This window comes from Stegodyphus dumicola, chromosome 11, assembly GCF_044657685.1.
Source record: "Stegodyphus dumicola isolate Sdum_Otavi_A_Nest chromosome 11, ASM4465768v1".
NCBI lineage: Eukaryota > Metazoa > Arthropoda > Arachnida > Araneae > Eresidae > Stegodyphus > Stegodyphus dumicola.
The window spans coordinates 11,824,354-11,838,984 of NC_140778.1; the positions used below are offsets into that span (position 1 = coordinate 11,824,354).

At 30.6% G+C, this 14,631-nt stretch overlaps 1 pseudogene; it reads left to right on the forward strand.

Annotated features, from left to right (window-relative positions):
* The first annotated feature begins 324 nt into the window (after positions 1 to 324).
* Positions 325 to 5,865, forward strand: LOC118202854 (uncharacterized; annotated as a pseudogene).
* The last annotated feature ends 8,766 nt before the right edge of the window (positions 5,866 to 14,631 follow it).

Genomic DNA, 14,631 nt, shown 5'->3' on the forward strand with positions numbered 1-14,631 from the left:
TTAATGTTTGACACAAAAAATGGTATAAAATATTTAATGTTTGACTGAAACTAACACGGTTTGCTATTCTGAAACATTTTTCATTTTCCTTTGTTTAACAAAGGAAATTTCCGCTAAATTTATCTGTTCTCAAAAAGCAATATATGAAAAATAAATAGATTACAAAAAGTTTGTCTCAAAAATAAATACTTTACAATAATTTGTAATCACGTGTTTAATTACAAGCAAACAATATCTAAATTACCAATTAAAATATTTTATCAAAAAATTCTTTTAGCTCGCCAAAAAATATCACTGCAGAGCTCAGAAAACAAGCAACCGAAAATGGCAGGTAATCCTGTGGGGTAAATCTAAAAACAGGCGTCTCAAGACCAGAAGAGGAAAATGCTCATCTTCACTGTCATTGGCTGTATACCACGTGACACTCCCGAAACGTTTTAGGCGCTATTTCTGGTTTTTCGCCAACGGCAATTGTGTTTCTCGCCAATTGTTAGCGGTTTGTTTAAATCAAGGATATTGCTTTTTTTTTTTATTATTATTATCAAAATGGATATGTTTAAATGTAAATCTTGCAGTACATCTTTTTATGCGAAAAGATATTTGAAAGCGCATGCACAAAGAATACGCGAATTTAAACAATAAAGTTGCACCATTTTCGTGTACGTATTGTACGAAGCAATTTTGTACAAAAAATTCTTTAGCTAAACATAGGATACGTATCCATAATATAAGGCGAAGTAATATTAAATGCGGCGAAGACGAATGCCGGGAACTATTTCCTACTACAGGAGATTTAAGATCTCACTTAGACTTGCCATAATTACAGCAATATGACCAAATGTATAAAACTGGAGTTTAAAAAAAAAGCAAGGTATGCAATGAACTTTTTATTATTTTGTTTTCCTAGTTCAATTATAAATAAGCAAAGTATATTGCGTAACTTCTGTATATAGCCCTTAATCTTTTTACATTAAAATTAAATAACTTATTTGTAAATTAAATAGCTTCATTAAAGCTAGTTCAGCAATACATTTATTTGAAGAAACACCATATATATGGTATTATTAATTTAAGCTGTTTCAGCACACAAATATGCATTTATTTGAAAAAATTAACAAATTAATTACTTTGAAACATATAATTTCAGAACACTATAGTTTTAACAATTAAGATTATTTTTCTGTGTGGCTGCAATCTGCATATTTTTATTTACTAATTAGATGCCCTTATTATGAAAATTTATACATTTATTTATTTATTAGACTTTTATTCGCGGCTATTGGATGGAGAAAGAAAAACAAAGACTCATTTTGTGGTAGATTCATCTGGGCAGAAACATAAAAATTACACCAGGACGCTGTTTTGCTGTAATAGAAGTGGGACATACAAAGCAAAAGGCAAAGGTGAAAGACAGCTAAAAGCACAAGGGACTTCCAAAACAGGTTTCTCTTGCACATCTACTGTCATATTAAAAGATTTTGGCAATCGTTTTGAAGCTGTATATTTTAAAGAACATTACAAGCATGAAAAATCCCTTTGTCATCTCCCTATTCCTAAACAAGAAAAGCAAAGCATAGCAGGCAAGTTATGTGTTAGACCGTATTTTGATTGTATTAATTTCTCTTAAATAAAACTATAATTACTTATGCAGTTGGAGCCTTTCCAGCTGTCATTAATATACAGGTGGTTCCAAATTCCAAAAGTGAATGAATTTTAATATTAATGAAGTTGATAATGAAAATCATTCATGGAAAATTCAGATTGGAAGAGAAACATGCGAGTGTGAAATTTAAAATTAGGCTTAACAGCAGACTTAATTTGCATAGATTTTAAATAAAATTATCAGCTTTGAGGACAGACACAGGTATCTCTTCAAGAGTACAAAACTTTTGCAAAATGGAAGGAGTGGGTAGAGCAAAGTAAAGTTGAACGTAACACTGTCTGCTGTGGAAAATAATAATGAAGCATGTAAAACCAAGATATTACAATTCTAAATGTGTTATGAAGGAATTAACACATTTATAATTCTAATATCTTAATTTGTTTCATTAATGTTTTATCTGAATGGTGCAATGTTTGTGTTTCTCTGTCAACTGCTTTTAATATAAATTTGGATAATTCTCTTGAAGAAGAGGGACCTTGAAAATGCTGAAGTGTGATTCAAAATCTAGATGAAACTAAGATTAATATTTTGCCTGATTTAAAATTATGGTAAATTGTTTTCTCTTGTATTTATGAACAGCATATTAAATATTTTTATAAAAGTGATTAATTATCTATATTTAAGTAACCTGATATTTGTAACAATTGTTTTTCTTATTGTTAAATTAAGTATCATATTTCTTACTAATCTACTGTATAGGCATATTTGTAAATTTAAAGATACTTTTTTTATTCCATTAGTTTTTAGTATATAAGATACATCTGTTATGATATTTACATTTTTCAGTAACTATATTATACTAATGAGCTAATAGTCAGTTTAGAGTTTTCGCCAGTAATCTATTGTCACATTTGTGAACAGGTGGTGTGGCTACAGCGGACGTTGCCAGAGCTAACACATACAATTTCGCTATCAGAGCGGACACTTCGAAACTCATCGTGGTTAGAGCTGCACATCTTTTCCCCATCTTAGAACAGATAAAGGGTGCAGATAAATAAGTAAATAAATACTTTTAAAAATCGCAAATATAATTTAAAACGGTATTTTAAGTGGCAAATCTCTTTTACCGACATTTTCTGTTTTTGCACTCGATTATCGAATTACAATGATAAATACATTTTTGCCAATAATATTTAATTATTTATATGTATTTAAATTGTTATGATATTATAGTGCGAATGCATTTTAAACATAGCAAAATGTAATAAAAATAAAAACTTTTGTGTAAATATAAAATGTAATAAAAATAAAAATTTCAGGGATTTTGTGGAAAACTGTATTTTAGAGTCAAATATTAGAACAGGTACAGTTACCATAAAATTAATTAGCTGCATTAATGTAAGTAAAAATAAATATTAGAAGTAAAATATACAAAACAGATACTAGTAAATAAATACTAGCTATCCTTTATTATAAAGGCATAAATATAATTTACAATTTAGTCCAACCTAGTTACAAAACTTAAAGATTTTAGACATTTTTCTAAATTGTTTGATGTTTCAAATTCTTTTAGGATGTTTTTAATTCTTTCATCCAATTTTACATATGCTTTTTTCCTTGTTATTTCAGGGTCGCCTAATTCTCTGGCTTTCAAATTAAAAGACACTTTTTTGTGTTTCTTCTTTTAGTATTTTAACTAATAAGTGCACAATAGGCTGGTTTCTGCCAGTGATTGTGTTTAATTTAGAATTCCACCTTTCAACAGAATTATTTGTCCTATGATGCTGTCCATGTACATTCCGTATTTTAATGGGCATATTTGGATTTTCCATCCACTGCTCGACAAAAGAATCAATGAATGTGGTAAGTTTGTCAATGCTGAAAGCTTTTTCCCATACAATGCTCCAAGTATCATCTACATGTTCTATTGGCAAGTAAGCTAAGGCAGAAATCATTCTACAGACATGTCTTAATCTTCGTTCTCTTTATATTCCTTTATTACACCCATTTCTCCCCATTCATCTTATGTCACAAACATTGATTAAAATGAAAGTTACAACCGGATATAGTCGAACTGGGAAATTCTAACTAATGTCCGGCTTCTACTTAGGGTACCAACATTTCACTTCCTGAAACATTGCAACGTACGTTGCTTGTGTCTTATAAGGCAGAAATGCAAAAAGCGCTGGATAAATATTGGTCTCAGTTGCTGTACTCCTTAAGTTGATGTTCAAATTTCAAAACACTTTTTATTTTATATATTGTTGAAATAATTGATTAGGGCAATGATTGTATTCGTGTTCATTAAAAAAAAATTTCAGTTGCAAGCTGATATTCTAATATCATACCATTGTTTGCATGGAATTAATATTTAGTAGGTATAAAATAATATAAAATTTTCTTTTCAAGTTCATATAAATGAAAAACTTTATTTTGCTTATAGTATATATAATTTTTATCTCCTAATTATCTTTTTAAATTATTTCAGGTAAATTATTGCAGGGGGTGGAAGAGAAACGAATTTTGCAAGATGCAAGATTCTCTTCGAGAAATGATATTGAAACAAAACAGTTAATAACGAGAAAAGACCTGCATAACATTAAGAGGGATTTTGGTCTGAGCATTAATTCTAAAGGATTAATTTTAACAGATGATGAGACAAGTGTTTGGTCCTGGGTTAATACGATGTTGCAAATGGAATTCAACCCCATTCTGATGTATAAACGTCAAGGAGAAAAATATGCAAATGTAAACGAAAATGATTTCATGTTAGCAATAATGACAGAATTTAAAAAAAAAAAAAAATGTTGATAGAATTTGGTAATGATGGAATCTGTATTGATTCTACACATGGAATTTCTGCTTATGGATTTGAACTTGTAACATTGCTTGTCGTTGATATGTATGAAGAGGGTATATACCAGTTGCTTTCTTAATATCATCAACAGTATCAGAAAAAATTTTGGTAAACTTTTTTAACTGCATCAAAAAGATCAGTGATATCAAGCCAAAGGCTTTCATGAGCGATGATGCTCCCATGTTCTATAATGCATGGGAGCATACATTTGGTTCTTGCCAAAAATTATTATGTGCTTGGCATGTGGACAGAGCATGGTAAGGTCATTTGAATTCTGTGCCAAAACATAAAAGACAAGCAGTGTACAAAACTTTAAAAACTTTAATGTATGAATTAGATGAAGAAATGTTCAACAAAATGTTAGAAACATTTTCTGAGCAACTATGTGAAGATGAAGACACGAGAGAATTCCATAAATATTTTATGACATACTATTTTGAAAGAGCCAAAATGTGGGCATACTGTTTCAGAAAAGGGGCTAAAATCAACACCAATATGTATGTTGAAACATTTCATCGGAAATTAAAATATATTTATTTAGATGGGAAGAAAACCAAACGGGTTGATAAATGTATCATCGAGTTAATTAATCTTGTCAGTGATCAAAAGTTTGACACTTACATAAAATATCAGAAAGGAAAAATAACGAAGAAGACAACAAAAACATTTCAACGTCATAAAGCTGCTGAGCTTTTAAATGCTAACTGTGTAAAAAAAGATGATGTATGGGAAGTTTCATCAGAACTGGGAGAAAATTTTTATAAAATTATCAAAGATCATGTTTGTAATGATTTATGCCTCATAACTTGTAGACTTTGTTCATGCTGTTTAAAAGCTTATAAATGTACATGCCATGATTATTCTATTTTAAATAATATGTGTAAACATATACATTTTGTAATCATGTCTGAAAAAAAGACAGAATCTTATATAGGCCCACTAAACAGAATACCTACTAGGAATAATTATGAATCTTTAACAGTAAGTAAAACATGCATTAGTGAACTTATTCAATCTTCATTTTCAATTTCTGAAAAATTAAACTGTATTGAAAATATGGACATTAATCTTGCTACACAAATAAAAAAGCATTTAAATGCAATTGATTAATTATTAGAAGTTCCTTTGTTAGATAAAGCACATGCTTCAATTTCAAAAGAACCAACAAATAAAAAAAATTGTTCCCCAAAAGAGATTTTATTCAGTTAAAAAACGAAAAATGTGTAAAAAAGTACAGTTTGGAAATCCTTCGACAGCAGAAAAAAATAATACCAAACCTATTTTATTAAATCAATTAATTGTTAATTCAGATCCCAGCTATGATCATTTGTATTGCAGTGAATTGAATGCCAAAAGTTTAAAAGAAAAGTCACTAAATAATATTTAAGAAAATTATGCTATTTAAGTATTTTTAAAATTTGTGTATTTATAACAAATTATTTGATTTTTATGTAACTAATCTGGATGTCTTATTTTAATTTAATAATGTATCTTATTATAAATTTAACAAAATTGTTATAACTGTTCTATAAATGCATAGCTTAGATTCTACTATATCTAAGCTATGCATTTATCCTATACTTAATCTACACATATATTAAATCTATTTATAAAGTCATGTTTTATAATAACTATTCTACTGTAAATGTGAATTACACATTTATCATATACGTAATCATTGCCCAGTTAGGTGATAGGATTGTTGATGTTTCTTTAAACAATGAGTCCAGATAAGCAGGATGGTATGAACAATTTATTAGGAGAATAGGCACAATACTATTACACACAGAACAAAAATGGCTGAAAACAAATCAAGGATCACTTTCTCAGGATAAACACTAACTTGTAATTCAGCTAACTGCAAAGTCTGGCACCTGATTCACAAGCAAACTCTCTTGTTCTCAGACCCATATTTATACTCTGCAGGATGCGTTATGCAAGATAAATGCAAAGTTCGTTATGACACGAAAACCTATTTTCGAAGCCCTGTGACCAATTCATCCAGAAGTTTCTAGAGCCATGCTGCAACAGGCATCTCAAGATAGATAACGTAAAATGCTTATCTTTACTGTCATTAACTATATCACATGACAGTCCTGAAACGTTTTTGGCTCTATTTCTAGTTCTCCTCCAACTGCGTATCTCGTCAATTGTTAGCAGTTTGTTTAAATCAAAGAGCTTGCACTTCGCTTTCTTTCTTTTTGCTTTTATTACTGAGATGGATATTTAAACATATCCATATTATATAGATATTTAAACATAATGCAAATCTTGCAGTGTGTCTTTCTATGTGATGAGATATTTAAAAGCACATAAACGTATGCACAAAGATACCGTCGCTAAAGTTACGCCATATTCGTCATCAATTTTAAGCAAACACAGAATATGCATTCATAATATAAAGTGAAAAAATATTAAATTCTGTGAAGTAGGATGTCTAGAACTGTTTCTCACCACAGGAGATTTAAGATCTCACTTTTAAGTGAGTTTTAAGTCACTTTAAGATTTAAGATTAAAGACTCGCCATAATTATAATAACATGATAAAATGTGTGAAACTTGGAGTTCCATAAAAAGCAAGGTTTGTAATGATCTTTTCCTTATTTTGTTCTTTAGTTCAATTATAAATAAGCAAAATATATTACGTGACTTCTGTATATAGCCCTTAAACTTTTTATATTCAAATTAAATAGCTTAATGAATATGGTGTTATTCATTAAAGCTATTTCAGCACACACATTTATTTGAAAAAACACCATATATATGGTATTATTAATTTAAGCTGTTTCAGCACACAAATATACATTTATTTGAAAAAACACCATATATATGGTATTATTAATTTAAGCTGTTTCAGCACACAAATATACATTTATTTGAAAAAATTAGCATACATTAATTACTATAAAACTTATAATTTCAGAACACTATAGTTTTAACAACCAAGATTATTTTTCTGTGTGGGTGCAATTTGTATATTTTTATTCTAATGTCTTATAAAAATTTAACAAAAAATGCAACTTATTTTTTTTTATCTACTGCCATGTATAATTTGTTGTACTACTTGTTCCTTAATATGGAAAAGTTGTTATAAAAGTGCACAGTATGGCTCATAATTTGATTTCAATGTCTCACTTTAACTTTTTTTTTGTCTTTTGACCAGAATTTATTATGAATTATTATTATTGTTTTACATATATTATTATTAGTTACTGATGAAGATCAATAATGGTTTTGGTTTGGTTTATTTAATTATGGCTATCTGCCTAAGGGAAGGGATGCCTTCGTGGATGACTTTCTAAGGGAAACTGGCTCGTATACATGTTACACATGGGAAAAACCATGAAAACGCCCATGCAGCCAGCACGTTCACGGGATTCGAACCTCAGACCGAACTACCAGTGTTCAGTGTTTTAACCGCTCGGCCTCTGGTGGGCTATATGAAATAACGAAAATTTGCTATCTTTGCTTTATTTCCAGCATAAATGCAAGTGTTTATTTTAGGAAAATAAAGCTGAATAAAATTTGTATATTTTTGCTAATTTTTTGAAAGATAATTTTTAACTATTTCATTTGTATTATGGAGAATAACGAGGATGAAACAAGTAAAAACCTTCATCAGATAACAAATAAGCGAAGATGCCAAATTTGAATATTAAGCGATAAAAAATTTAGAGAGCACACTACTCATACTTATCTCAGATGTTAAAAATCTGTTGGTTTATATAAAAAGTTGACTAATTCTTAATATAGAATACCATAACAATGCAAGCACTGACATAGTTTTCATAACCCTACATTTTAAAAACATTATAATTTAAAGATATACAGGGGTGTTTGTGGGACCCTAAAAAATCCCCTGAAACTTTTACGGACTTACTAACCGACATTTTGGAGTTTCGAGAAGGGGGGGGGAGAGAAATGAAAAATTACAATTATGAAGTATTGAATGACCTAATTACAAAAGTTCAATGAATTACTTTTTTTGCAAAATTAATAACCATAAATTTTCAAACATATAAACTACTACATTTTATGTAAATATTTTAAACTACCTGAATTAATTCTTTTAAAAAAAAATTGTCTAATTTCTGCTGCTTTTTTTTATTTTCTGATGTTTGTGGGCTTGTCTTTCTTTTGTGGTGAACTTCATAATTGCAGGAAGGTTGACTTTTATTTTCCTCATTTACAGTTGAAGAAATTTCCTCGAGAACTGCACATGCAGAGGTAGAAGCAGTTTGCTTTTCTGCTAATGTAGAAGGTTTTTCAGAGACTTTTATAGGTGACTCATCTGAAATACATGTTTTTAAGTCCTCTTGATATGTTTTCCAACTTCTGTTCATATTCAGTAAGAGATCTTTGTGAATTGGATCAGTCATTGGATTTTTTGAGCCATATTTTTCACATGAGGTTTCTTTAGAAGCCATTAAATCATATTTAATAGTCTGCACTGCATCTAGGGAATCAATCTTAAGAGAGGTTCTATAGTCAGTGACAAGTGTATCCATTAAGTTGAATGCACTTTCCACTAATGGGCCATGGAAGCAGCTAAGCCAGGCTTTGACCAATTTAGCCAATGTAGGATACTTATAATCATTTGTGAAATCATCTTTTAAATTAAAAACTTTAGACCAATATTTATCAATTGTATACTTGACTTGATTTCCACTTTCATCAGATGTGTAGAGCATTTCTTTGGTGATATCAATATCACTCTTTACCTTATTTCAGCTCTTCATAATCTTATTTCAGCTTCTACTTTTGACTTTTCATTATCACTAAAAATATGGGACATAAGAGATGATAATTTTTCAAAAGCTAATATTGTACTGGTTTTACCTCTTAGCTCTGGATCTAATGCTGTAAAACTAATTAGATATGAATTTTTAAGGGGTAATTTCTGTTTCATATGCTGTGCTGTATTAGTATACGCTTTCATCAGAGAAATTTGGAATTCTTTTGCTATTGGATGATTTTTGAATAAACGAAACGGAAAATTTACACGTGCATCAATAAATGAAACGAAAATTTTACACAGAGGAAAAAAAGTTGAGAAGCGATCAATGACAAATAGCTAATACGGCGAAAAATGCCCCTTTCCTACTTATTGGCGCTACGCCAGGAGTGATAAGACCTTTGAACTCAGAGTCACGTGATCGCACATCTGGTCGAACGAAGTCCTACTTGCCGAAAAAAATCCAGAAGTGAATGTCCGAGAACCGGGGTAATGAGTCATAACTCGCAATAAGGAAAGAACAAAAAAGAAGTTTTTTCCCCCTTTTCATGCATTATCACTGCCTTTGGAGAAAGAAAGGAAAAGTTTTCACCACACACACTGACCTTGCGTTTTCTGCTTTCAAAGCAAACAAAATTACCCAGATCAAAATAAATAATTCATTATTATTCCTACTTCCTTTTGAACGACGATCCCCGGAATTTCCGGGTATCGAAGTTCAAAATCCCCGGGATTCCCGGAGCACAAACACTCCTGTATATATAACTGTGAAAAGTATTTAAGATTATAAAACCTGTAGCTGCTTTTCCTGAAAATACACCATAAAGTACCACATTTAACCAATTTGTTACAAGCTTGATACCATGTGAGCAAACTTCAAACTGCATATCAGTTAGATTAAAAATGAAGAACAAGAACTGAATATGAATAAGCTACTAAATTTTTAAAAGTCTATAATATAAACAGGCTAAATGAAATAATGCATAAGTGTATATTTAAGTATTTATGGTATTAATTTTAGAAAAACACCTATTGACTCAGGAAAGTTTTATGAAATTTAAACCAAGTACTGAAGTTGCATTCATGCCAAAATGAAACCACACTTTTTATATGCTCATATTTTATTGTGGAATGTAAATACAAGTAATCAGGAATACAATGAATTCACAATATTAAAAAATCACAGGTGAAGATAAAGAATAATCTTACGAACACTCTATAAAACTGCTTTTAATTTTTATACAACATATGAAATTACCTTGAATTATAGAAGAAAGGTAGTTGAACAAATATGAAAATGAGATTTCATAACCAGGATAACTTCATGCAAAATTAAGAAAGTAGCTGCTTGAAATATTGATACTCTTCTGTTATGAGGATTTATTGTATGTATGTATATACATGTGCATGTCTATTTGTGTGTGTATGCATACATATATATTTTGCACATGCAAAATATATCAATTGTGGCCAATGTGCGGCTCGCGAGCCTTATACGGCTCTTGCAGGCAATTTGTGCGGCTCATGCATATAAAATATGGTAAACTAAAACTATTCAGTGTCCAAAAGGAAGTAATTAATTAGTTTAGACTCTTTTTACAAAGTTATCAGGGATTTCTTTCTATTTAAAACCTCCTCCACTACTTCTGTAATGATGTAAATATGAACTTGTGGCTTTTACGTGCTTACTGAAATGAAGTTTGGCCAACCCTGATATATACATTTCTGAATCTGGTTCCGATAACAGAACAGGGCCAAAATATCTTGTGAAAGAATATATATTGAAATGCCTCACATTATTTATTAAGTGAAATGGATTTGAAAAAAAAAAAAAAAAAAAAGGTACAAAAGTTGTATCTTCAAGATAAATAATATGTAATTCCTTAACATGAGAAAACATACTGACAAACTATCAATAACATAAATGATATTCTAATGGAAATTATAAGTAGATACACTTATAACTATTAAACCAGTTTGCAGTTATAAAATATAGCAATTTTAATTTTGACATCAGTTGCAAAATAAAAGTTAGCACAAATATACTTTAATTCACAATGGCATTACCATAATATTCCTGTCATTGCAACTTATTATAATACAAACCCAAAACAGTTATTTCAAATCAATTTCTATATAATTCCTGTGTAATATAGTACTTCAAATATACTGTTTGGTATGCCTGTTCACACTTGAATTCTTAATTTTGTTTTATAATTCTTTAGTTATGACCGGAGAAATGCATGCAAATAATTCCATATGTTATAAAATGCGTTATATATTCCATTTTAATGTGATCATATCTTTACTTTGAACATCAAAATATGATTTTAGTCTCTGAAATATATTCATCTCAAAAAGTGGTAAACAGCACATCGCAAACATATGAACTACAATATAATATAAACAGTGTTAAATAAACAAAATGTTGTATTAACATTTCGGCCTGACTCTGGCTCACTTTGAAAAAACTGACACCACTTCTGAACCTTAATGTAAATTTTTAAGCAAACTGTTGCTCCTTTTAATATACCCCATCTTACTAATGAATTATTTTGGTAATTCATCACAAACAATGCAACTAGCAACTGTGATATGGCGTTTTTATTTTGGCAATTCTAAATATTAAATTTTCGCCAAAAGTGGTAAACTTACACAGCTAAGTTCTAGTGTTAATGCTGACGTCCAAAGTAAAGAAAACCACGTGACCTTTAATAACCAATCAGCATTAGGTTACGCATTTCCTCTTCTGGTCTTGAGACGCCTGTATCTAAAACACCCCGCTAATGACGTCACATGTGACGTGTACCGTTGACCAATCAAATTTTCCTGCCGAGTTGAAATTTAGGAATTTTACAGATAACTGAGTCCCTGATACCGGAAGTTTACCGAAAAATGTGTACTTTTTTCCATGATGCCTTTCGAAATCGCTGATGCAATGTAAGGTTACCAGAATAAATTTTAGAGCCAAGTGCATTATTCAAAAGTAGCCAAGCTTTTGTTCAATCTGTCGTTGTTCGTAGTAGTATTGTTAATATTAGGTCGTTCGGCGTGTTGTAACGGGCTTGTAATTTTGAAGTTTTTATAACTTGTAATCGACTATGAAGGTTCTGATAACCGGTGATTCCATGATTAAATATATGTACCAATATTTACCGTCTCAGCTGTATGATAATAAACTGCATGCTCTCGCGTTTCCGGGCATAACAATAGAAAGGTTGACCAAAAAAATTTCATCCTTTAATGAATACGATTGTATCCTTTTTCATGTAGGGACCAATAATATGGATTCTACTGTGGATGACAGTGTCTTAAAATATAAAAGTTTAATTCGGGAAGTGAGTAGAGTGAATTCGTATGCGCGGGTAGTCATATCAGGAATTTTGCCCAGAGTGGATTCGAAGTATTTAACTTATAATGAGAGAGACGAATTGCGACCTCGACTGCGCTCTGTCAACAACAAGAGTTCTCAGTTTGATGAAAAAATGATTGATCTCTGTGAAGAGCTGGATAATGTAACCTTCTGCATGGCTCTGGATGGGCTGCATTTGAATGCAGCAGGAACACGGCAGTTAGCTACACTGTTTGTTCAAGTTTTGACGCAACTTTTAACTGAGAGTTCCAAAAGTACCAGTAAAATAGAGCTTCGAAGTTCATTGGATTTTCCTCCTCTCTGTGATGGCGGCAGCGATATTTTAACATTTTCAGCCTCTCCTCTGTATTCTGAAGTTGTTGCTGAATCAGCTCTGTCGAGGTATGTATATATATATATATATAATTTCTTTCCTTCTTCGAAATTCAAACACAAAGAAATATTTTTACAGCAAGGCATTAAATATTTAAGCAATCTGTTTGTCAGCCAAGCTATGAATTTCTGAATCATACTAAGCAACTGTTGAACTATCAAAATCTTTATTCATTTTTCTTTTTAAAGTAATGAAATTTGACAAGTAAAATTCAGTGCCTAAGAATACAAATTGTATATTGTTTTCTTGAAAAAACTTAATGCTTCCTTGATAAAGCAGCTATTGCATTTAGTTGTGACAGCTGGAGAACGTAATCGCCCAGTCAATAACATTCAAATTTCTAATGTTCTCAAAGGCTTATGTAGTGGCTTCTTTAATGAGGAATTTTTATCTGTCATGGATCATTTCAGTGCAGAGGCAGATTACAGAACAAGAGGCCCAAGACTGAGTTCCTTATTTTATTATATATGTGCTTATTATTCTTCCCAACACTGTAAAATTCAAATTTTCTTTTTTGATGACACAACTATTCTCATGCAAGTTCAAACACTAGAAAAAAAATCCATATTCAACTGCAAAATTATTTCTGTTTGTAGAAATATGGTTAGAGATACTCAGTGCAAAGTTCTGTTTCACGCAAAAAAAGTTTAACTTGCTATCCATTCCCATGTTATTTCAAGGTTACAATGCAAGAAATCACATTTGCATGTAATCTACTTGATAATAAACACACTTTTAAATTTCACTTTGCCAAACTCTGAAATAAATTCTTTATTTCTGTGGCAAGCTTGAGATATTTTCTTGGAAAATAAGTAATTTTTCCATTCACAATAAAAAATTAGGCAAGTCAATTTTATTTGTCTTATATGTTCTGTTGGGATTACACAGGTGATAAACATCAATTTGTTTCAAACTGTAGCTGTTTAAAAGACATTAACCTTGTGACTACAGATCACTTTCTAAAGTGCATCACTTTGAAATCAGTCCTTGTCCTATGATTCTAACATGCTGCAAATGACGCATCTATTAAGATAACGGCAAATTTGAAAGTGAATGATGAAGTACAGAGAATTTTTATATGTACATGTAGGATATTTTGGTACAAAAGAATCAGTCCTTTGCCAGTCTTAATTTAATAAATGGCATTTTTGCTAGTGATTAGTATGTATTTCTTCTGGTTTCTGAAAATCTGAACGTCATAAATGGCTGAGTTTATTAACTATATGCATTATTGTTAGTGTTTATGTATATATATTTTATAACTTACCAGCTGCTCATTTAATATTTGTTAAGAAAATAATACAGCCTACTAGGCAGTTAATCTTCTGATTGCTGAAAATATTGCCTAAAGTCACTGCAGAGGAGAGCATCTTCTAATGAATCATCACTGCTGAGGGGAGAAAACGCATCCCCCCATGGCCTTAATTTTTGCATAGCTGTCAAACTTACCTCAGAAACTGTGTGGCTGTTCTATTTAATAAATTGCTTATGGAAAAATAGTATTTAAACAGTAACATATATAAGCTACAGAATAAAGGGAAAAAACAGCATACAGGATAGTTTACAGTGCATTTTACAGCTTGACTTTAGCTTTGATGCTCTAAAATTGTTTTTTTACAAAATAATGCAGAAAAGTGTAATCATAATTATTTTATTCCACAGGAAACTGCCATCACAGTTGAATGTGAAAG